The sequence below is a fragment of the Sesamum indicum genome, unplaced genomic scaffold, assembly GCF_000512975.1.
Source record: "Sesamum indicum cultivar Zhongzhi No. 13 unplaced genomic scaffold, S_indicum_v1.0 scaffold00132, whole genome shotgun sequence".
NCBI classification, from domain to species: Eukaryota; Viridiplantae; Streptophyta; class Magnoliopsida; order Lamiales; family Pedaliaceae; genus Sesamum; species Sesamum indicum.
Window position 1 is genome coordinate 10,816 of NW_011628056.1, and position 23,072 is coordinate 33,887.

At 35.1% G+C, this 23,072-nt stretch overlaps 1 pseudogene; it reads left to right on the forward strand.

The window, feature by feature from the left end:
* Nucleotides 1-487: 487 nt before the first annotated feature.
* LOC105179282 overlaps nucleotides 488-23,072 on the forward strand; it is a 45,311-nt pseudogene continuing 22,726 nt past the window's right edge.

Sequence of the window (23,072 nt, forward strand, 5' to 3'; positions counted from 1 at the left end):
CAAATCAGCTCGGGAGATTACTAGAGATCACAAACCTTCCCTTCCCATCTTTAAAAATCTCTGGTCTCCCCTTGTCTGGCCTACTATTTCTATCTTCATTTGCAAACTCCTCCATAACTGGATACCAGTCGACAGCAGACTCAAACAAAAGGGCATCTCTCTGGCTTCTAGATGCGTTTGCTTTTTAAAGGAGGAGACTATCCCTCACCTTTTCCGTCATAAAAAGGTCTCCTTTAAAGTCTGGAGCTTCTTTGCCTCCAAATTTCAACTCAATATTCCAGTCACGGACAATTTTTTCATGATCCTTCAAACCTGGAGAAGTAATATTTCTAATCAGCTTCACATCAGAGATATTCTTCCTACGCTGATCATGTGGAATACTTGGACTTGTAGGAATGCTGCCATATTTGAGGGGGCTCCTTTCAAAGCTAATCGTATTATCTCTCAAACCCTCAATTATCTTCATCTTCTTGGTAAAACCAACCTCATGAGAGCTATACACTGGAAAGGGGACAAATCTGTTGCCTCTCTTTTTAAAATTTCACTTCCCCCTCAGAAGACTTCTTCTAAAATCTCTATTGTTAAGTGGATTAAGCCAGATAGAGGATGGTTCAAATTGAAAACGGATGGGGCCTCAATAGGAAATCCAGGCATTGCAAGAACAGGCGGCATCATCAGAAATCATCTAGGTCAGACCGTCTTTGCATTCCAAGAACATCTTAGCCTCATGTCCAACACAGCAGCAGAACTAAATGCTATATATAGAGGTGTTAAATTGTGCATTGCTAACAACATTAGGAAAATTTGGGTGGAAACAGATGCCAACATCGCCATCAAGCTTATTTCCTCTTCCCCCCAAGGGCCATGGCACCTTCAAAACTTGCTGCAACAAATCAGAGATCTTCTATCCCAAACTGAGTTCAAGATATCACACATCTTTAGAGAGGGTAACCAAGTGGCGAATTATTTTGCTAACCAAGCTTGTTTCAGCCAACATCTCACCATTTTATCTCCTGACAATATCGCTGGTATTCCTAAAGGTTTGATTAGACTTGACGCCTGCTTCTTGCCTGCTATTAGAATTAGAAGTACTAATACATTTAATTTCAGTTAAAATATCTTTTCATGAAATTAGGGGTACTTCATTACTGACTAGTTCTTCGCTTATACTTGTTGTCCTATCTGAGCATTTCTGTGTTGTTTTTGTGATTGTCCCTATATGGGTTCGTTGGAGGTTACTCTTCCATATGGTTGACGTTGGGACCAATATTTCTCTGGTTAGCTTCTTCTCCTTTATCTAGTTGTTAGTTGTTATATCTTTTGCAGGTCTTATAAACCCCTCCCACAGGTTCAAAGGCTGACAGCCATACAGACATGATTTCCACGTTAATACTTATGTTCATTATTTATCCTTTTGGAACATTACACACACTCTGGCTTGGCCTTTTTGTACAGATTTATTTGCAGGTGTTGTGCGATCCACGACGTGGTGGTATAACAAAAACCTTTTTGACTCGCCATAATTTTTCTACGACACCTGTTCGGGTCTTTTGCTGTAAGGGAGTAGTACTCCTTGTTTATTGTTACTCTATTTGTAAGGGAGTAGTACTCCTTGTTTATCGCTTTACTATAAATTCTATGGAGGTAGCCCTCCCTGCTATAACTATTTTGTGCGTTTTAATATAGAAGGACTGGGGACTCAGAAAAGCTCCCCCCACCTTTATGTGGTTTTAGTTTAAAAAAAAAAAAAAGCTTAATTCATATGATGAAGTTGTTAAGAGAGTAGCGAACCAACTCGGAGTCGATGATCTGTCCAAACTACGGCTTACATTACAGAATATCTACTCTCAGCGACCAAAAGCTCATCCTATAACATATCGAGGAGCAGAATACTTGTTAGAGATGCTGCTGCATTACGACCAAGTATGCATTCATGCAACTCTAAGTTGGGGTTTATTTGATTTGAAATTATTGTATAAGGGTTTCCAAATCCACCATTATCTATGTAGTTATTGTTTGATTTGGGTTCATCACTTTGTGGATAAATTCCCAACATGTCTCATCATATTATCTTCCATGATTCTTTGAAATTCCTTGCTCTTTCTATGTCTCCCTCTCTTTCTCCTTGTTTCTAGTTATCTTAGTATGATGCCAATGTTAGTGTGCTTTACTGCACTTCGACTTCTCTTTTATTCTCTCTGTTTCTGTTTTCCCTCCTTGAAATGGTCCCATTTATCACATACTCGATGTTGTGCCTCATATTGACTATTGTATATAATAATTGTTGGAACCAAGCGTAATTAATTACTTTCCTAGCCCGTATTATTTGTTTCACTACAAAAGGTTTTACCTATTGAAGTATTTTGGTATTTGATGCTATTATTTGCTTAAAAATATACAAAATATAAAATTTGTACATTGTCCCCTCCGAGAAACAATGAATCATATCGGAATATAATATTATCGAGTGATCTCATCATATTATCTTCCACGACTCGTTAAAATTTTTGCTCTTGCTCGTGCACATGGTCTTGATTCCCATTATCTTAGTGTGCTTGTGCATGTACATACCTGGACACTGTTAGTTACTCAAGGTACCCCATTTATAACATGAATTTTCGTTCAATGACCCCAAAATAATGGTTCTAAGTCTAAAGGTATTATTTTTCCCCATAACTACCTTCTTGTTAAAGCAATGATGTGATGCTTCTAACTTTCATCTAATATATCCTGACTTTCTTGGTTTGTAATTCTGCAGGTTATCCACTTTCTCTCCTTGGAACGTCCCGAAAAGGATGAATTTTGTTTACAACTGTGAGTTCAATTAAAGATAGGCTTTTAATTCTATTGTGTGGTTTTCTAATTTATGATTGGTAATATTGATCCACTTAACGCTGCTATTCAAATTTCACTAATTGTGAAGGTCAAAGCTTGATTCATATGATGAAGTTGTTAAGAGAGTAGCGAACCAACTCGCAGTCGATGATCCGTCCAAACTACGGCTTACATTACACAATATCTACTATCAGCGGCTAAAACCTCATCCTATAACATATCGAGGAGTAGAAAACTTGTTAGAGATGTTGTTGCATTACGACCAAGTATGCATTCATACAACTCTAGGTCGGGGTTCATTTTATTTGAAGTTATTGTGTAAGGGTTTTCACATCCACCATTATCTCTGTAGTTATTGTTCTATTCGGGTTCAACACATTGTGAATAAATTCCCAACAAATCTCATCATATTATCTTCCATGATTCTTTGAAATTCCTCGGTCTTTCAATTTCTCCCTCTCTTGCTCATTGTTTCTCGTTATCTTAGTGTGATGCCTATGTTTATGTTCTTTATTGCTCATCAACTTCTCTTTTATTTTCTCTCTTTGCATTCCTCCTCCTTGAAATGGTCCCTTTCATCACATAGTCGATATTGTGCCTCATATTGACTTATGTATATGTTAATTTCCTGAACAAAGCATGATTAATTACTTTCCTAGCCCGTATTATTTGTTTCACTACAAAAGGTTTTACCTATTGAAGTATTTTGGTATTTGATGGTATTATTTGCATAAAAATATACAAAATATAAAATTTGTACATTGTCACCTCCAAGAAACAATGAATCATATCGGAGTATAATATTATCGAGTGATCTCATCATATTATCTTCCACGACTCTTTAAAATTTTTGCTCTTTCTCTTGCACCTGGTCTTGATTCCATTATCATAGTGTGCATGTGCGTGTGCATACCTGGACACTATTAGTTACTCAATGTACCCCATTTATAACATCTATTCTCTTTCAGTGACTCCAAAATAATGGTTCTAAGTCTAAAAGTATTGTTTTTCCCCGTAACTACCTTCTTGGAAAAGAATTGATGTGATGCTTCTAACTTTCATCCAATATATCCTAACTTTTTTGGTTCGTAATTCTGCAGGTTATCCACTTTCGCTCCTTGGAAAGGCCTGAAAAGGATAAATTTTGTTTAAAACTATGAGTTCAATAAACGACAGACTTTTAATTCTAGAGTGTAATTTCCTGTTATGATTGGTAATATTGATACACTTAACGCTGCTATTCAAATTTCACTAATTGTGAAGGTCAAAGCTTGATTCATATGATGAATTTGTTAAGAGAGTAGCGAACTAACTCATAGTCGATGATCCGTCTAAACTACGGTGTACATTATACAATATCTACTCTCAGTGACCAAAAGCTCATCCTATAACATCTCGCGGAGTAGAAAACTTGTTAGAAATGTTACTGCATTACGACAAAGTACAGATTCATACACTTCTAAGTCGGGGTTCATTTGATCTGAAATTATTGTATAAGGGTTTTCAAATCCACCATTATCTCTGTAGTTGTTGTTCTATTTGGGTTCATCACTTTGTGGATAAATTCCCAACAGATCTCATCGTATTATATTCCATGATTCTTTGAAATTCCTCGCTCTATTTATTTCTCCCGCTGTTGCTCATTGTTTCTCGTTATCTTAGTGTGATGCCTATGTTTGTGTTCTTTATTGCTCTTCAACTTCTCTTTTATTTTCTCTCTTTGCATTTCTCCTCCTTGAAATGGTCCCTTTTATCACATACTCGATGTTGTGCCTCATATTGACTATTGTATATAATAATTGTCGGAACCAAGCATAATTAATTACTTTCCTAGCCCGTATTATTTGTTTCACTACAAAAGGTTTTACCTATTGAAGTATTTTGGTATTTGATGCTATTATTTGCTTAAAAATATACAAAATATAAAATTTGTACATTGTCACCTCCGAGAAACAATGAATCATATCGGAGTATAATATTATCGAGTGATCTCATCATATTATCTTCCACGACTCGTTAAAATTTTTGCTCTTTCTCGTGCACATGGTCTTGATTCCCATTATCTTAGTGTGCATGTGCGTGTACATACCTGGACACTGTTAGTTACTCAATGTACCCCATTTATAACATGAATTTCCATTCAATGACCCCAAAATAATGGTTCTAAGTCTAAAGGTATTATTTTTCCCCATAATTACCTTCTTGTTAAAGCAATGATGTGATGCCTCTAACTTTCATCTAATATATCCTGACTTTCTTGGTTTGTAATTCTGCAGGTTATCCACTTTCGCTCCTTGGAACGTCCCGAAAAGGATGAATTTTGTTTACAACTGTGAGTTCAATTGAAGATAGGCTTTTAATTCTAGTGTGTGGTTTTCTAAGTTATGATTGGTAATATTGATCCACTTAACGCTGCTATTCAAATTTCACTAATTGTGAAGGTCAAAGCTTGATTCATATGATGAAGTTGTTAAGTGAGTAGCGAACCAACTCGCAGTCGATGATCCGTCCAAACTACGGCATACATTACACAATATCTACTCTCAGCGACCAAAACATCATCCTATAACATATCGAGGAGTAGAAAACTTGTTAGAGATGTTGTTGCATTACGACCAAGTACGCATTCATACAACTCTAAGTCGGGGTTCATTTTATTTGAAATTATTGTGTAAGGGTTTTCACATCCACCATTATCTCTGTAGTTATTGTTCTATTCGAGTTCAACACATTGTGAATAAATTCCCAACAAATCTCATCATATTATCTTCCATGATTCTTTGAAATTCCTCGGTCTTTCAATTTCTCCCTCTCTTGCTCATTGTTTCTCGTTATCTCAGTGTGATGCCTATGTTTATGTTCTTTATTGCTCTTCAACTTCTCTTTTATTTTCTCTCTTTGCATTCCTCCTCCTTAAATGGTCCCTTTTATCACATAGTCGATATTGTGCCTCATATTGACTTATGTATACGTTAATTTCCTGAACAAAGCATGATTAATTACTTTCCTAGCCTGTATTATTTGTTTCACTACAAAAGGTTTTACCTATTGAAGTATTTTGGTATTTGATGGTATTATTTGCTTAAAAATATACAAAATATAAAATTTGTACATTGTCACCTCCAAGAAACAATGAATCATATCGGAGTATAATATTATCGAGTGATCTCATCATATTATCTTCCACGACTCTTTAAATTTTTTGCTCTTTCTCTTGCACCTGGTCTTGATTCCATTATCATAGTGTGCATGTGCGTGTGCATACCTGGACACTATTAGTTACTCAATGTACCCCATTTATAACATCTATTCTCTTTCAGTGACTCCAAAATAATGGTTCTAAGTCTAAAAGTATTGTTTTTCCCCGTAACTACCTTCTTGGAAAAGAATTGATGTGATGCTTCTAACTTTCATCCAATATATCGTAACTTTTTTGGTTCGTAATTCTGCAGGTTATCCACTTTCGCTCCTTGGAAAGGCCTGAAAAGGATAAATTTTGTTTACAACTATGAGTTCAATAAACGACAGACTTTTAATTCTAGAGTGTAATTTCCTGTTATGATTGGTAATATTGATACACTTAACGCTGCTATTCAAATTTCACTAATTGTGAAGGTCAAAGCTTGATTCATATGATGAAGTTGTTAAGAGAGTAGCGAACTAACTCATAGTCGATGATCCGTCTAAACTACGGTGTACATTACACAATATCTACTCTCAGTGACCAAAAGCTCATCCTATAACATCTCGGAGTAGAAAACTTGTTAGAAATGTTACTGCATTACGACAAAGTACGGATTCATACACTTCTAAGTCGGGGCTCATTTGATCTGAAATTATTGTATAAGGGTTTTCAAATCCACCATTATCTCTGTAGTTGTTGTTCTATTTGGGTTCATCACTTTGTGGATAAATTCCCAACAGATCTCATCGTATTATATTCCATGATTCTTTGAAATTCCTCGCTCTATTTATTTCTCCCGCTGTTGCTCATTGTTTCTCGTTATCTTAGTGTGATGCCTATGTTTGTGTTCTTTATTGCTCTTCAACTTCTCTTTTATTTTCTCTCTTTGCATTTCTCCTCCTTGAAATGGTCCCCCTTTTATCATACTCGATGTTGTGCCTCATATTGACTATTGTATATAATAATTGTCGGAACCAAGCATAATTAATTACTTTCCTAGCCCGTATTATTTGTTTCACTACAAAAGGTTTTACCTGTTGAAGTATTTTTGTATTTGATGCTATTATTTGCTTAAAAATATACAAAATATAAAATTTGTACATTGTCACCTCCGAGAAACAATGAATCATATCGGAGTATAATATTATCGAGTGATCTCATCATATTATCTTCCACGACTCGTTAAAATTTTTGCTCTTTCTCGTGCACATGGTCTTGATTCCCATTATCTTAGTGTGCATGTGCGTGTACATACCTGGACACTGTTAGTTACTCAATGTACCCCATTTATAACATGAATTTCCGTTCAATGACCCCAAAATAATGGTTCTAAGTCTAAAGGTATTATTTTTCCCCATAATTACCTTCTTGTTAAAGCAATGATGTGATGCTTCTAACTTTCATCTAATATATCCTGACTTTCTTGGTTTGTAATTCTGCAGGTTATCCACTTTCGCTCCTTGGAACGTCCCGAAAAGGATGAATTTTGTTTACAACTGTGAGTTCAATTAAAGATAGGCTTTTAATTCTAGTGTGTGGTTTTCTAAGTTATGATTGGTAATATTGATCCACTTAACGCTGCTATTCAAATTTCACTAATTGAGAAGGTCAAAGCTTGATTCATATGATGAAGTTGTTAAGAGAGTAGCGAACCAACTCGCAGTCGATGATCCATCCAAACTACGGCTTACATTACACAATATCTACTCTCAGCGACCAAAACCTCATCCTATAACATATCGAGGAGTAGAAAACTTGTTAGAGATGTTGTTGCATTACGACCAAGTACGCATTCATACAACTCTAAGTCGGGGTTCATTTTATTTGAAATTATTGTGTAAGGGTTTTCACATCCACCATTATCTCTGTAGTTATTGTTCTATTCGGGTTCAACACATTGTGAATAAATTCCCAACAAATCTCATCATATTATCTTCCATAATTCTTTGAAATTCCTCGGTCTTTCAATTTCTCCCTCTCTTGCTCATTGTTTCTCGTTATCTCAGTGTGATGCCTATGTTTATGTGCTTTATTGCTCTTCAACTTCTCTTTTATTTTCTCTCTTTGCATTCCTCCTCCTTGAAATGGTCCCTTTTATCACATAGTCGATATTATGCCTCATATTGACTTATGTATACGTTGATTTCCTGAACAAAGCATGATTAATTACTTTCCTAGCCTGTATTATTTGTTTCACTACAAAAGGTTTTACCTATTGAAGTATTTTGGTATTTGATGGTATTATTTGCTTAAAAATATACAAAATATAAAATTTGTACATTGTCACCTCCAAGAAACAATGAAACAATGAATCGGAGTATAATATTATCGAGTGATCTCATCATATTATCTTCCACGACTCTTTAAATTTTTTGCTCTTTCTCTTGCACCTGGTCTTGATTCCATTATCATAGTGTGCATGTGCGTGTGCATACCTGGACACTATTAGTTACTCAATGTACCCCATTTATAACATCTATTCCCTTTCAGTGACTCCAAAATAATGGTTCTAAGTCTAAAAGTATTGTTTTTCCCCGTAACTACCTTCTTGGAAAAGAAAATTGATGTGATGCTTCTAACTTTCATCCAATATATCCTAACTTTTTTGGTTCGTAATTCTGCAGGTTATCCACTTTCGCTCCTTGGAAAGGCCTGAAAAGGATAAATTTTGTTTACAACTATGAGTTCAATAAACGACAGACTTTTAATTCTAGAGTGTAATTACCTATGTTATGATTGGTAATATTGATACACTTAACGCTGCTATTCAAATTTCACTAATTGTGAAGGTCAAAGCTTGATTCATATGATGAATTTGTTAAGAGACTAGTGAACTAACTCACAGTCAATGATCCATCTAAACTACGGTGTACATTACACAATATCTACTCTCAACGACCAAAAGCTCATCCTATAACATATCGCGGAGTAGAAAACTTGTTAGAAATGTTACTGCATTACGACCAAGTACGCATTCATACACTTCTAAGTCGGGGTTCATTTGATCCGAAATTATTGTATAAGGGTTTTCAAATCCACCATTATCTCTATAGTTGTTGTTCTATTTGGGTTCATCACTTTGTGGGTAAACTCCCAACAGATCTCATCGTATTATGTTCCATGATTCTTTGAAATTCCTCGCTCTATTTATTTCTCCCGCTGTTGCTCATTGTTTCTCGTTATCTTAGTGTGATGCCTATGTTTGTGTTCTTTATTGCTCTTCAACTTCTCTTTTATTTTCTCTCTTCGCATTTCTCCTCCTTGAAATGGTCCCTTTTATCACTTAGTCGATGTTGTGCCTCATATTGACTGTTGTATACGTTAATTTCCTGAACAAAGTATAATTAATTACTTTCCTAGCCCGTATTATTTGTTTCACTACAAAAGGTTTTACCTATTGAAGTAATTTGGTATTTGATGCTATTATTTGCTTAATAATATGCAAAATATAAAATTTGTACATTGTCACCTCCGAGAAACAATCAATCATATCGGAGTATAATATTATCAAGTGATCTCATCATATTATCTTCCACGACACTTTAAAATTTTTGCTCTTTCTCTTGCACCTGGTCTTGATTCCCATTATCATAGTGTGCATGTGCGTGTGCATACTTGGACACTATTAGTTACTCAATTTACCCCATTTATAACATCTATTTCCTTTCTGTGACCCGAAAATAATGGTTCTAAGTCTAAAAGTATTCTTTTTCCCCGTAACTACCTTCTTGTTAAAGCAATTATGTGATGCTTCTAACTTTCATCTAATATATCCTGACTTTTTTCGTTTGAAATTCTGCAGGTTATCAATTTTCGCTCCTTGGAAGGGCCTGAAAAGAATGAATTTTATTTACAACTATGAGTTCAATAAAAGTTCGACTTTTAATTCTAGAGTGTAATTTCCTATGCTATGAAAATCCACTTAACGCTGCTATTCAAATTTCAGTAATTGTGAAGGTCAACGCATGATTCATATGATGATGTTTTTAAGAGAGTAACGAACCAACTCGGAGTCGATGATCCATCCAAACTATGGCTTACATCACATAATATCTACTCTCAGCGACCAAAAGCTCATCCTATAACATATCGAGGAGTAGAAAACTTGTTAGAGATGCTGCTGCATTACGACCAAGTACGCATTCATACAACTCTATGTCGGGGTTCATTTTCTAAGGGTGTGAAACTAACAAAGCATTACTTTCTTGTTCAGCTTTATGATATTTTGTACTTTGATGTAGTGGATATACCTCTGCCAGAATTGCAAGAGTTGAGAATCCTCAAACTAGCTTCAGCTATGCGGCAAATTCTGAAGTGGGTATTCATTCATAATTGGACTTTATGCTCCTATACAAGTGCATACATATGCAAGACTTGCAAATTTATTATATGTTTAGCAAACATTAAATATATTATTTGTTTTCCATATATAGCTGGAAACTCACAGTATTACGTTGCCAAAAGAAAGAACTGTGGGTGATGTGCTTGAGCATCTCAAGGAGAAGTTAATATAGCTGACAAGTTATTACCGGCAGTGTGCGTGTGTTGTTCCTAGAGTTCTAAGATTTGTCGCATAACATAGCGTTATATGATTTTTAACTGTTACAATGATTACGTTAAACAGGTGAAACTTTCTCGTCTAAATGCAGAGGTCAAGTTGCTGGAAGTATTATCGCACAAGATCTATAAGGTTTTGAATTATTGAATCTTCTTTTTATTTCATTCAATAGTTTCGTAATATTAATATCAAACTAATATTCTTCTGAACTTTTACTTAATAATCCAACCTAAATAGTTAAATTCAATTTATTTTCCGATGAAAAATCTTGTATGGGTTGACTACACACAAATTGGACGTGTCGGAGATATTCACTCTGACATGGAAGTTGAGTCTCAGTACTTGCTAGGTTTTTGTATTTTGCCTGTGTGGTCTTCACTTAGTAAATTGTATATTGTGTTTCCGAATGGATGATAGAAATTCCCTATGTCTAGCCTTCTATGCTTATTTTTTTACGTTGCTGAAACTCCAAGTTCCTACAGATATATCCTAATAGTGATAAGATCGCAGCAATAAATGACAATCGTTGGAGTTTACGAGCAGAGGAGGTATGTTTCTATCTCTATACATATGTGTGTCTATGTATATAAATGCTTTCATTTTTCAGGTGGTACACATAACAAAAAATATCGTGCTAGTTGGTTTTCATGTTAGTACTGTGTCTTTGATAGGCTACGACACTTTTTCCTTTAAAATTGGCTTCCCCATATGTTCATCTTTAATATCAACAATTTCTCCACTTTTATAATTTCTCATTGCAGATTCCAGAGGAAGAGAAATTTCTTGGCCCAAGTTAATGTTTGATTCATGTGTGTCACTTCATGCATGAGGATGCTCAAAATCAGATGGTAGTATTTTTAGTTTGTTACTTCATAGTTTTCCTCAGATATTTGTACCCATTCTACCTCTCTATTTCAACTGCAAGTGCATCTCTTTCATTTTCTTCCTTTTAAATCTTATATATTCATTTTGCATCTGGCAGCGAATTAAAAATCTTGGCGAGCCATTTTTATTGATGATCAATAATGGTGAAACTTTGTCTCGTATCAAGGTTGGTGTACAGAATAAGTTGCAAGTACGAGATGAGCAATTTTCGAAGGTATTCCAGCCCGAGCCTAATTGTTACAATCACTTTAAATGAAGATAATGGTATGATGCTTATGTGGTTAGGCATGCTACAACTTCTACTTTCTGCTTTAATCTTCTCGATTTTATGAGTGCAGATTTGCTTTTGTGTAGCATAGTCAAGTAGAATACTTCGAGGACTCAAATACTTTGTTCGACCATTTTCAGGTCTCAATCACTCACACAGACACACTCTGTGACAATATTTATATGCAAATGCGCTTAAATTTCATAATATATTTTGACTCTATAGAGAAGCAGTATTTGTGTTTCTTGGGAGCAGTATCTTGGCTTGGAACACGTTAACAATACCCCTAGAAGGCTCCTGCAGCAAATCAGGTAATCTATACCTTGTTTTATTTTCAGTTTTTTTTAATAGATTTTATTTTGTTGCTCGATGTTGATAATCTTGTCGAAAGTTTGCAAAAAACCTAACACTATGTTTGGTTTCATTTTTAACTTGTTTTGATGTGTTTTGTGGAGATAGATAGAGAAAAACAAAGACAAATAAGTATGTGTTAGAGATAGTGTGTATGTTTGGATTTGTTTTCGGAGATAATATAAAATAAGTATGGTATATTTGGTGTTGTTTAGTAAGAGACAAAAACCATGTCAAATCATGTCTTTTTTATATATATTTAAATATATGTATGAGTATGTATATAATTTGTTTAGTTGTAGGGCCTATAATTAGTGTAAACTTATTTTGACGAAAAATAAATGAGGCACTATTTCAAAACATCTGAAAACACCACCAAAACTTTCAAAACAAATCAAGGCAAACATTGTGCATGTTTTGGCCCATCTCGGAGATAAATCAAAATTGAAACCAAATATTATGTAAAAATTTCATTTCATGCTACATGTCCTTTTATTTATCTACTGAACAAATAAGTTGATTGCTATATTATGAGCCCTGACCCTTACGTGCAAAAAGAAAATTTAATATGGCATGCTATAGAACACAAGACGTACCTTAGTTGCTCTAAAAACAAAAATAAGGCATGAGAGGTACTGAGTTTACGAATTCATGACATATATTTGTTTTATATCTGCAGTTGCAGTGATATGTCTGTGTTTTCTATAAGAATAGTTCTAACTAAGATCTGCAATAACCTCTTCTTTCCATTATCGCACCTCACATAACAAGCTTTTGAGGATACACAATTAGGAGTGCGGCCGCCAGTGGGGTCCTTACATAGCCAGATCTTGAAAAATCAAAAGTAAAATATAGGGAAAAATGCAAGCAACCCCTTGTAATATCCCAAATGAGTAAATTACCCACTTATGAAAAAACAAATAGCTATTTGACTCGCCATAATTTTTCTAGTACACCTGTTTGTGTCATTTGTTGTAAGGGAGTAGTACTCCTTGTTTAATGTTGCTCTATTTGTAAGGGAGTAGTACTCTTTGTTTATGGCTTTGTTACAAATTCTAGGGAGGTAGCTCTCCCCGCTGTAACTATTTTGTGCATTTTAATATAGAAGGACTGGGACTCCGAAAAGCTCCCCCCAGCTCTAGGTGTTTTATTTAAAACAAAAATAGCGATTTACCTCCCTATAATTTTTAAAATACAACAATTTTCCTCCCTATGTTTTCCAAAATGAAGCAATTTACCCCCCTATATAAGGAGGTAAATTGCTTCATTTTAAAAAGTATAGGGGGGGTAAATTTCTATATTTTTTTCATAGAGGGTAATATGCTCATTTTCAATATCACAGAGGGTGAATTGCATTCACCCATAAAACATTTATCAAAGTTGAGAGTGTAATATACATATTTGTACATATATTGGCGAGCTTCTCTTTATGTAGAGTTTCATGTCGATTCACATGTAATCCAACAGCTTATTGTCGGTGTTCTGGATTTGAACCGTGGATGACCAATCAATTGCTTCAGAATGGACATGAGGATCGTATTCTAGATTTGTTGTATGAGTTGTATATAATACTTGTAATTGTTAATTATACTTGGCTTCTTGTATATTGTTGTTGGGAGATTGGCTATTTTGTTAATTGTATATATAGAAATATATATAGATAGGGAAAAAGATCCGAATAGTCCTTTATTTATGCCTTAAAATCGTTTTGGTCCTTTAACTTTGAAAATATTAGTTTTAGTCCTATATATTTCCCTTTGGCTTAGATTTCGTCCTTCAGCCAATTTGATGACCCTTTTGCCCTTTTCTGGTAATAAAGCATAATAGTCCATTTTAATGCTCTGAAAATGGCCAAACATGCCTCCGGAATAAATTAAGACTCCAAAAATTCGTACCTTTCTTTGACTGCTCTGTTCCCGGGTTTTCCAAGTTCTCTGTTGTACGGACTTCCTCCAACCATACTACCGCAGTAGATCGTTCGCGGGACTTGGCTCCTTTAGTAACAAAACAGCACAGCCCTATTTCGCTTTCTACCTTAGGGCGTAAAAGGGACTCCAATACAGGGACTTAATAGAATTTTGGACAAATCGGTTGAACAGAAACCTTACTTTTAATGAGAAAATATAGAGAATATTACATTGATATTATTCCTCTATTGGAGTAGACAACTATTTAGCCTCTCATAGTGTATAAGACTTGACTTGTTGGGGAAACCCCCATAAACTAAAAGATTAAAAGTCTACAAAAGATTAAAAGGACTCAGTATTCAAATGCTTTGAAGAGTAGAAGAAATTTTCTGATGCTTTCCTTCTGCTTCATTGCATCTCTATTTATAGGCGTCCGTGGACTTCAAATTCGGACTCCAAACTTATTTTTGTGATGACGTCATTGCATTCATCATCTCCTCGTGATTCCCAATTGTTTGCCATAATGGTTTGTCGGTCACATGCTTTCCAGCTGGCTTTCCTGCTTTCCTTACTGTTGGCCTTAGTCGTTTTCTGCCAATAGTCTTATCCTTGCCTTTTAACATTTTTTTTATTTTTAATTATTTTTTGTAAAAATTTTCTGTAATGATTTTTAATTATAAGTAGTCTGGTTCGGGTTTATTTTGTGTGACCCGAATTTTTGTCTCGAACAAGGGCTTTTCTTGTTTTTCACAGCAAGGGCATAAATGATTATGCCATTGCGCAACATGCAATATGTTGCACGTCTTCATCCTAGTTGCTTCAGTCGCTGGTAGCTTATTTTTCCAAATTAACATCACCTTCTTTTCAAATAAGCTTTCTGTGAACTCAGTGCTCTTTCCTGTCATGGAGTTTAAGAGGAATGATCCATTCATTTTGTTTGAGAAAATCTTGAATTGATACTTGACTTTGTCCATCTCTATGAGACAAACTCATAATCCCCAAGCTGTCCTAGTAGAAATACTATCTTCATTAATGGTTGATACCAAGCGAGCTTCTCCTAAGGCAGATTGATCTTGTTGAAAGCTACCATATTTGACATTTGCAGCTTCATAAAATGGAATGCTGGATGAGACCCCTTTCCTGCAATTTCTGGAGCTACTGATACAAATTTTAACTCCAGAACTCGCCTCTCTTTAATTGAGGGTTGTTTTACCATGAATCAAAGACCGCCACACTAATCCACTCCGAAAGTTTGGAAATCTCCGAAAACCTTGGTGACATAGTATAAACTGAAGCTAGAGTTCCAAAATCATACCATTCTCGGACATCTTCTAGTTTCGACCCCTCTATAATCCAGACCCTGTTATATTTTTCGGATGTTTCGATATTGGTCTTGCTTGGGTTCACTCCTTTGCGAGAAATTAATTTTTCCCACATTCACTAACATTCCTGCCAAGTAGAAGAAGATGTCAATTCGCTAGTATTAACCTTAGAGGTGCCTGTCATTGCCCTAAGGCTAATCTCTCCCTCTTTAACCCTAGAGGTGCCGGGTTAACTTGAACCCATAGGAGTTTGCACTTCCTGTGACTCAATTGTTGCCATTTCACCAGAGTCTGGTGATGGCCTTGTGCAATTGGTACATGAATCTGATACTACAGGTCTAGAGCCCTGTACTCTAAAGGTATATTATGCATCATGCTCCCTCAATTCGTGAGTCATCCCCGAAGGTGACGCCTTCCGAATTGGTTCTTGTAAATCGTTCCATAGCGAGGTGGATGCTAATAAGAAACTCCTTATTGTGACTTGTACAGTGTCTAGATCAGCTCTTTGAATTTGTTCGACAACTTTGGGATTAACTGCTAGCTGTCCGAACTTTCTGTCAAGCTCCTCGAGGTTTTCCCGAATGTGCCTGAGTCTCAACATGATGGAGTTTGCTTCAGCTGCCTCCATCTCTCATCAGGAAATCTGCAAGAACATTTTCATGAGATTTTATAACGGCAATATTATAACAATAATATTGGCATTCAGCTTGTCATCTGAAAATACGAGCTTTCTCTATTTTCGATTCTAATTTAGTTTTTAAGAAAGCTTTAAAATTAGTATTATCAACTTTTAAAGTAAAGTTTTTAGCAAGTAAAAGTAAAGGACATTTCTTAAAAGCATTCCAAACCGCAAAGAATTCTTTCTCGTTAATATCCCAAACTTTTGCTTGTTATTCTCAGAACAACCGCCCTGTGTATTTACAAGGTTCTTCCCCTGTAGTTGTCTTCTTCATGAGCACTTCTGCCCATCTGTAATCATTGGCGTCTGTATAGACTACCAATTCATCCTCGTCCTGTGGTATAGCAAGCTTTGGCAGGTTACTACAATCCTGTTTCAGTTCACGAACCCTTTTTGTGCGGATTTCTTCCCATTTCCAATTTGAACTCTCTGTTTCTTTCAAGAGTGGTCGAAAATCCTTTCTGTTTGCAAGATCCTTAATGAAGATACTTGCAAAATTAACAACTCCCAAGAAGCTCTCCAAATGCTTCTTGGCTTTGACTACTTCTGGAAAATTATGAATTTTCTCCATAATATGGTCCTGTAACTCAATCTCTGTTTCGTCAATAAGAATTCCTAGAAATTCAATTTTATTGGCAGCTATAGTAGCCTTCTTTTCAGAATGTACTAAACCTTTTTTATGGCATGCGTCAGAAAATATTTCAAGATGTTTGATATGTTCTTTTATATTTTTAGACGCTATCAATATGTCATCAATATAGACAAACATGAATTAAAAATAATCTTTAAAAAGATTATCAATCTTTCTTTGAAATATCTGGGATGCATTAGCTAAACCCATTGGAAGCACATTTCAAATTTATTGTCCCTGTAGTGTGGAGAATGCAGTAAATTTTTTTGATTCACTCTCCATCCTAATCTGATAAAACCCAGATTTGCAATCGAATTTGGAAAACACTTTTAGCCCTTTAATGCAATCAATTAAGTGTTCTCTACTAAGAATGTAATGACCATCAAATTCTAATATTTTATTAATGCCTTGATAGTTAATAACCAACTGGGGTTTACCTCTCTTAATATCACCATGGTTTCTTACCAGAAATTCAGGGCTACTGTAGGTAGAGACTCCAGGTTCAATGAGTCCAAGACTGATATGCTCTTTGATTATCATCTGCATATCCTTCTTATCCTCCATGTTCATTTGGATAGGTTTGTATCGAACATACTCGTATTTGCATTCATCTTTGACCTTCAGAGTAGCTTCAATCTTGTTCCTATCCCACCATGCTAGAGGGTTTCCACTGAAGTTCCTCTAGATGAGCCTCTTGACATTCTCAAGAGAAAGTCTGCTTTCTTCTTTGATGTCTAGCGATTTCATTTCCAGTAGTGCTTCTTTAAGGTTTAGAATTTCCTCCTCGGATTCCTTATAGAAGCTATCGCTGTCTATGAGTCTATGTTGCCTGAAAGACAAAAGGACCTTACCAAATTTCCTCTTCTCTTGCATTTTTAGATAAGTTAATCTGGCATCAAAATCACCACATTTGCTGCGAAAATTTATTGGCAGTATCCTATTAAATGTCTTTTCTCATCGCAACACCTGTATCTTACTACCACAATTAGTAGTAAAAATTAACAGGTTCCTTTGATTATCCTACATATATCTTGTACATGTTTGAATGAAATTGTTACTTAGCAAGATATTGGCACCTGTATCATGAAAGTAAATAGGAGGTGTTTTTATCCTAAATCAGGGGGATCCATTTAAAAATTAAGTTGATTTACATCCTAATGCATAACTAGCGATCCCTTCCAACTTCTGCAATTTATTTGAAAAAAATATAAGTGTAAAGTTGTTTATCCAAATCGTCCAATTTCAACTATTTTTTTTTTTTGTTTCACTTTTAAATTTTGCTTCAAATACTTTCAACTTTGAACAACTAAACATACAACTTTTTTACAACTATTATTCCCACCAAAGTGGTAGAAACTATATACTTGCTTTTGAACTATAATTAATGTTTCTTTACTTGAGTACCATATTTCTTTAAATGCTTGTCCAACCAGCCTAATTTAGCGTTAACAGATCTCGAAATATTTAGATTGAACACTCTAAAAGAAATATTCTTGATGTCTAGATTGAACATTCATGTTTTTGTTGATTCGGCAAATGTTTATTCTGTGAATTAATTTGTTACATCAAGAAGAAACATGAAAATTTCTAGTTAATCATGAAAACATAAATGTTCTTCTATTTTATTTGATTTCACTAAAGTGTATATTAATATTACTTATTATGTACATAAATTAATTAATTGTGTCATTAAATTTAAATTTTGATGTTTGATATATTACTTTGAGTTAATAAAATTACTCCGAGATCACATTACTTCAATTTTATTATCCAGTAAATGCTATAAGTTTGTTGAACTATATAAATTTTCACTTTTAGAATGATCACGCTTAATTATTTTTTTCAAGATATTTTTTGATATATATAATTTTTGAAAAAATATTAATACAAAATTACATTTATATCTATTATACATACACATGTATTATATATAAAATATATACCATACACATATAAGCAATTTTTTTTTATATATATATAGACATCTGTATTTTCTACCTCGATCTCTAATATGTCTTATATTGGTTATATATATACATATATATATATATATATAAGTGAGGATGATCGATAATTGTTTTTCAATTTTATCAGTCTAACGTTCTTATCCCTAAGACGACATTATATATGACAAGGATAATCTATTCACGTCAAAATTGGATACACATTGCTCTATTTATATATGATATAAATATAAAATATATTAGAGAAAGAACTGCAGAAAATAGCAATATATGTGTGTCAGTGCGTATGTACATATACATTTATATAAAATTATATGCATATACATATAATATTGTTGTACGTAGAACATTTAGTGAGGTATCTGCTATAAGTATATCACTATATTGAATGTTTAAGGTCTATATGCATATAATTTGAGGCTCAAGGTCTCATAGAGAATGAATGTTAAGATTTTGGGTAGCAAAAATTGTACCTGATGCCGGAGAGCCAATACTAGAATTTTACGTACACCCTTCATCTTAAATATGATCTACGCTATACAGTGGCCGCACATACAAAAATTGAAATAGTGACAGACTGTGTCCCAGTAGGCAAAATAAATAATTGTACAATCTCTAAAATAAGCTTCTAATAATACTACTTCAGAAAGTCTCATGGCAAACCTTATATAGTAATTTCATTAGAATGGAGGCGTTTGCAAATTTAGAAGGTCCCTAATGTTGAAGGGAGTGCATCGGTCCGGGAAGCGCCGTGGAAGCGCAAAAAATAAAATAATTACGATTAAAACAAATAATATAATCCCAATAATGTGGTGTACAGTTGATCTCTTACCGAGCGTTCGGTGTAAAATAAAAAACAAGGACCACAGAAAAATATAAGAAAAATGAGAAGCATAAAGTAAATGGAATTTACCCTCGTTGTCCTTCTTGTTCGGCGACAAGCGCTGATTCCTCTCTGCTTCCATTTTTGGATCCGTCCATGGCAAGATCTCGATATGGAGATCCTCCAAAGAATAACACACAACCACTGAAAGGATGTGGTGATTTTGTGCTTGTAAAACCACCACAGAAGCACAAGAATCACTAACGTTATTGATTAACGTTTGATCATTGATTCTGTTTCTATCTCTAAGATCATGAGAGAGTTTTTGGAGAGGGAGAGAGTAAAATTTCATGGGTGAGGTCTGCGTGGAGCTTCTTAGACGGCTAGGGTTGATTTTAAGTGTTTTATATGTGACCTGGTCACACTATACCAAGGAGTCTTGACCTAGCGAGACTCCAACAATCATCTAACACTTTTAAGCCACCTTGTGACTGATTTCGGTGCACCTTAAGGCACCAATTCGTCCACACCACACCCAAGGAGGAGTTAACCTAGCCATGGTCTAACCAAGGCCTAGGGCGGGCATTTTAAACAATCGGGCTTGACTAATTAAAATTAAATCAAGAGCACGTCTTATAGATTTTAAATCAAACCTAGTTTAATTTATAGCCCCCAACATTAAAATATCATTTAATCCAAGTAAAGGATCCAAGCCTTTTATTATCGCTCTTTTAATTTATAAATCCAATTTCTAAATCGGATCAAGCCCAATAAAATTAATCCAATTAATTTTAATGGCTAACTTACAATTCTGTTTAATCCAATTAATTAAATTTCATTCCATTCATCCGATGCAATGGTCTAAATAAACGATCCAATCATTTATTCCCTTCAAAAATTAATTTATTACTCATACTCTTCTGGAATGAATTCCATCCCATTATAGTGGTAGGGTGTGACACTTTAGGTTCACCCTCAGCTAGACTTGGGTGTGTGTGACCAATACAATTAATTAAATCAATTTTAATAAGTTATCTCTAATTATCCCATAATTTGAAATAACCTGTGACCATGGGTGGTCGTCTAGCAACAGTTATGGCACTATAGACTAGGTGAAACATGGCGTAAACATTTATGCTCTTAATTCATACGAGTACGATCCTATTGTCAACCATTTTTCGACCTTAGTCTAGACCATGGAATTGGGTGTCGGTTCCCATTTTTCACTAGGCAACTATGCTTGATATTCGAGACTTGTTTCATCTACTGATCTGATCTAGAAAACCTATCCCTAATCGATCAATAACTTTGGCAAAAGACTTTTAGAGTCTAAATCATCTTAGAGTGCATAGGAGACTCTTTGTCATATACTAACAAGAGACAGATCCTCTCTTGGAATCCACCGTCCTTGCTACGAACTCTGATTGCACTGGATAAGTCTTATAATGACCATGCCTCACGATATGGCCACCGCTCATCATATCCAAGATATAGTCTTAGTATGCACGTGACTACAGTGATTCCTCAAGTCCGAGGACTAATCTCGTACTATCGTAATCGAGAATCCCAGTCATACTGACCAAGCTTTAAGTTCCATATGACAATTTAAGTGAGTCAGTTCAGTCCGCCGACAATCTTGTCAACTAACCTACTAAAACTACACAAATGTCTTATGTCTCCTACCTACGAAACACGGCTGCAGTACTTAGTACAAGTCTCTGTAGGACCTTGAGATCCTCGACTTGGAATGTTTCACACCGACCCTTAGGAGTTGGTTTATAGCTGCCAAAGCTATGCACAACCTAACTCCACGGGTTTCACCTTTCAGTGTGTGGGTATTTCGTTGTGATATTGAAACCCTGTTCTATATCAGTGGTAAGCAAAACGAAACACACTGCCTACTTGATAAACCTACCATATTAATCAATTTAGTATTATTTGATAAAGATTGACGAAGGCAAACAACAAATATTAAAATAGGTGACTTGAAAGCCAATTAGATTGGCATAATTATAATCTATTATGATATTAACTCGATTTTATGTAATACTGTTCAGTGAATAAAAATAAGTATTTGCTATTGGCATTACATTTATTATTCTCATTACATATATTTTTACATTTCTTTTAAGCATCACAACAAAGCCCACAAACCAGTTTAACAATCGTGCAACAGTTGGACTACGCATTGGATGGCAGTCCTGAAACCAACTGCCAAGGGTTGACTATGAAATGTTCCAAGTCGAGGACCTCAAGAATGATCATCGAGTGTCGTATGGAGATTTGTATTAAGAGTCACATTCATTTAATGAGTGTCGTGTTTCATCGATGCAGACATTGGATGTTTATGCGACCTTAATAGGTCGATTGGCTAGGTGTCGAATCGACTGAACTGACGCGCGGGGTCGTCATATGGAAGCCTTGGAGGTTTGATCGGTATGACTCGAATCCCCGGCTCCAATAGTGTGGGAGTAGTCCTCAGACTTGATGAATCATGGCAGTCACGTTCATACGATGACATATCTTGGGTCTGTGCGAGAGGTGACTATGTTACAGACACGATCATCATAAGTCTTAACCAGTGTAGTCAAAGTATGTAGCGAGGATCGTGAATTCAAAGAAGAGGATCCTTCCCCTATTAGTATATGACAGAGGTATCTTCTCTGCACTTGGAGATGTGTTCACGCTCTATAAACTGTGGCCACACTTATTAGTTTAATAGGAAAAATGGTTCCTATGTCGAGCAATTTGACGTAACGCGGTCTCATGTATTAAACATAGACACCTAGTCCAAAATGGGAGCCTACACCAAATTCCATGCCCCAGACTAATGCCGGGAGACGACAGACGGAAGGACGATACCCATATGGACTCGAGAGCCTAAAAGTTCACATGGATATTCGCCTAGTCACATGGTGACGGGTTTTCTTGATCAAGTGTTGATCGAGAATTATTAAATAAATTAGAATTAATTAATAATGGTGTTTGACACTAGCCCAAGCCTAGCTGAAAGGTGACCTAAAGAGACACACAAGTTACCGAGAAGGAACGAGAAATTAATTAAGAATTAATTCAATAAGTAATTTGATTACTTACAAAATAGAGAGATCCATTGGATGGAGCCCAAGGATAAATTATTAGGACTAATTTATATTGGGCTTGCCTTTATTATTTAATATGTTAGACTCATTAATTAAAAAAGGCTTATTGGGCTAGGATTAAATATATGATGAACTTAATTGGGTAGATTTTAATTAAATTGGATTTAATTAAAATTAGTTGGGCCTTGTATTTTTATCTTAATAAAATCGGCCAAACAACCTAATTAAGCTTGTTGAAAAATTGACTAGCCATTATCACTTTTTGAAAGTGATATGTTAGTCATTCTTTATTTGAAATAAAGAATATATTACCTTTTGGATTGTAGAATGAACCTAGATAAATTTTCGTACGTTCATACAAGGTATATATATTAGTTATTTTGAATAACTAATAACATAACACAACACAAAGACTAATTTCCTACTCTAGAGCTCCAAATCGGCCGCTCCCTTCTTCTACACACTTGGTGTGATCTTTTCTCCCTTATTCTTTTCTAGCAAATTGAATTAAGGCATTCCATATTTCAGTAGGCTGTGGACGTGTCTTTATAGGGCTTCTACGTT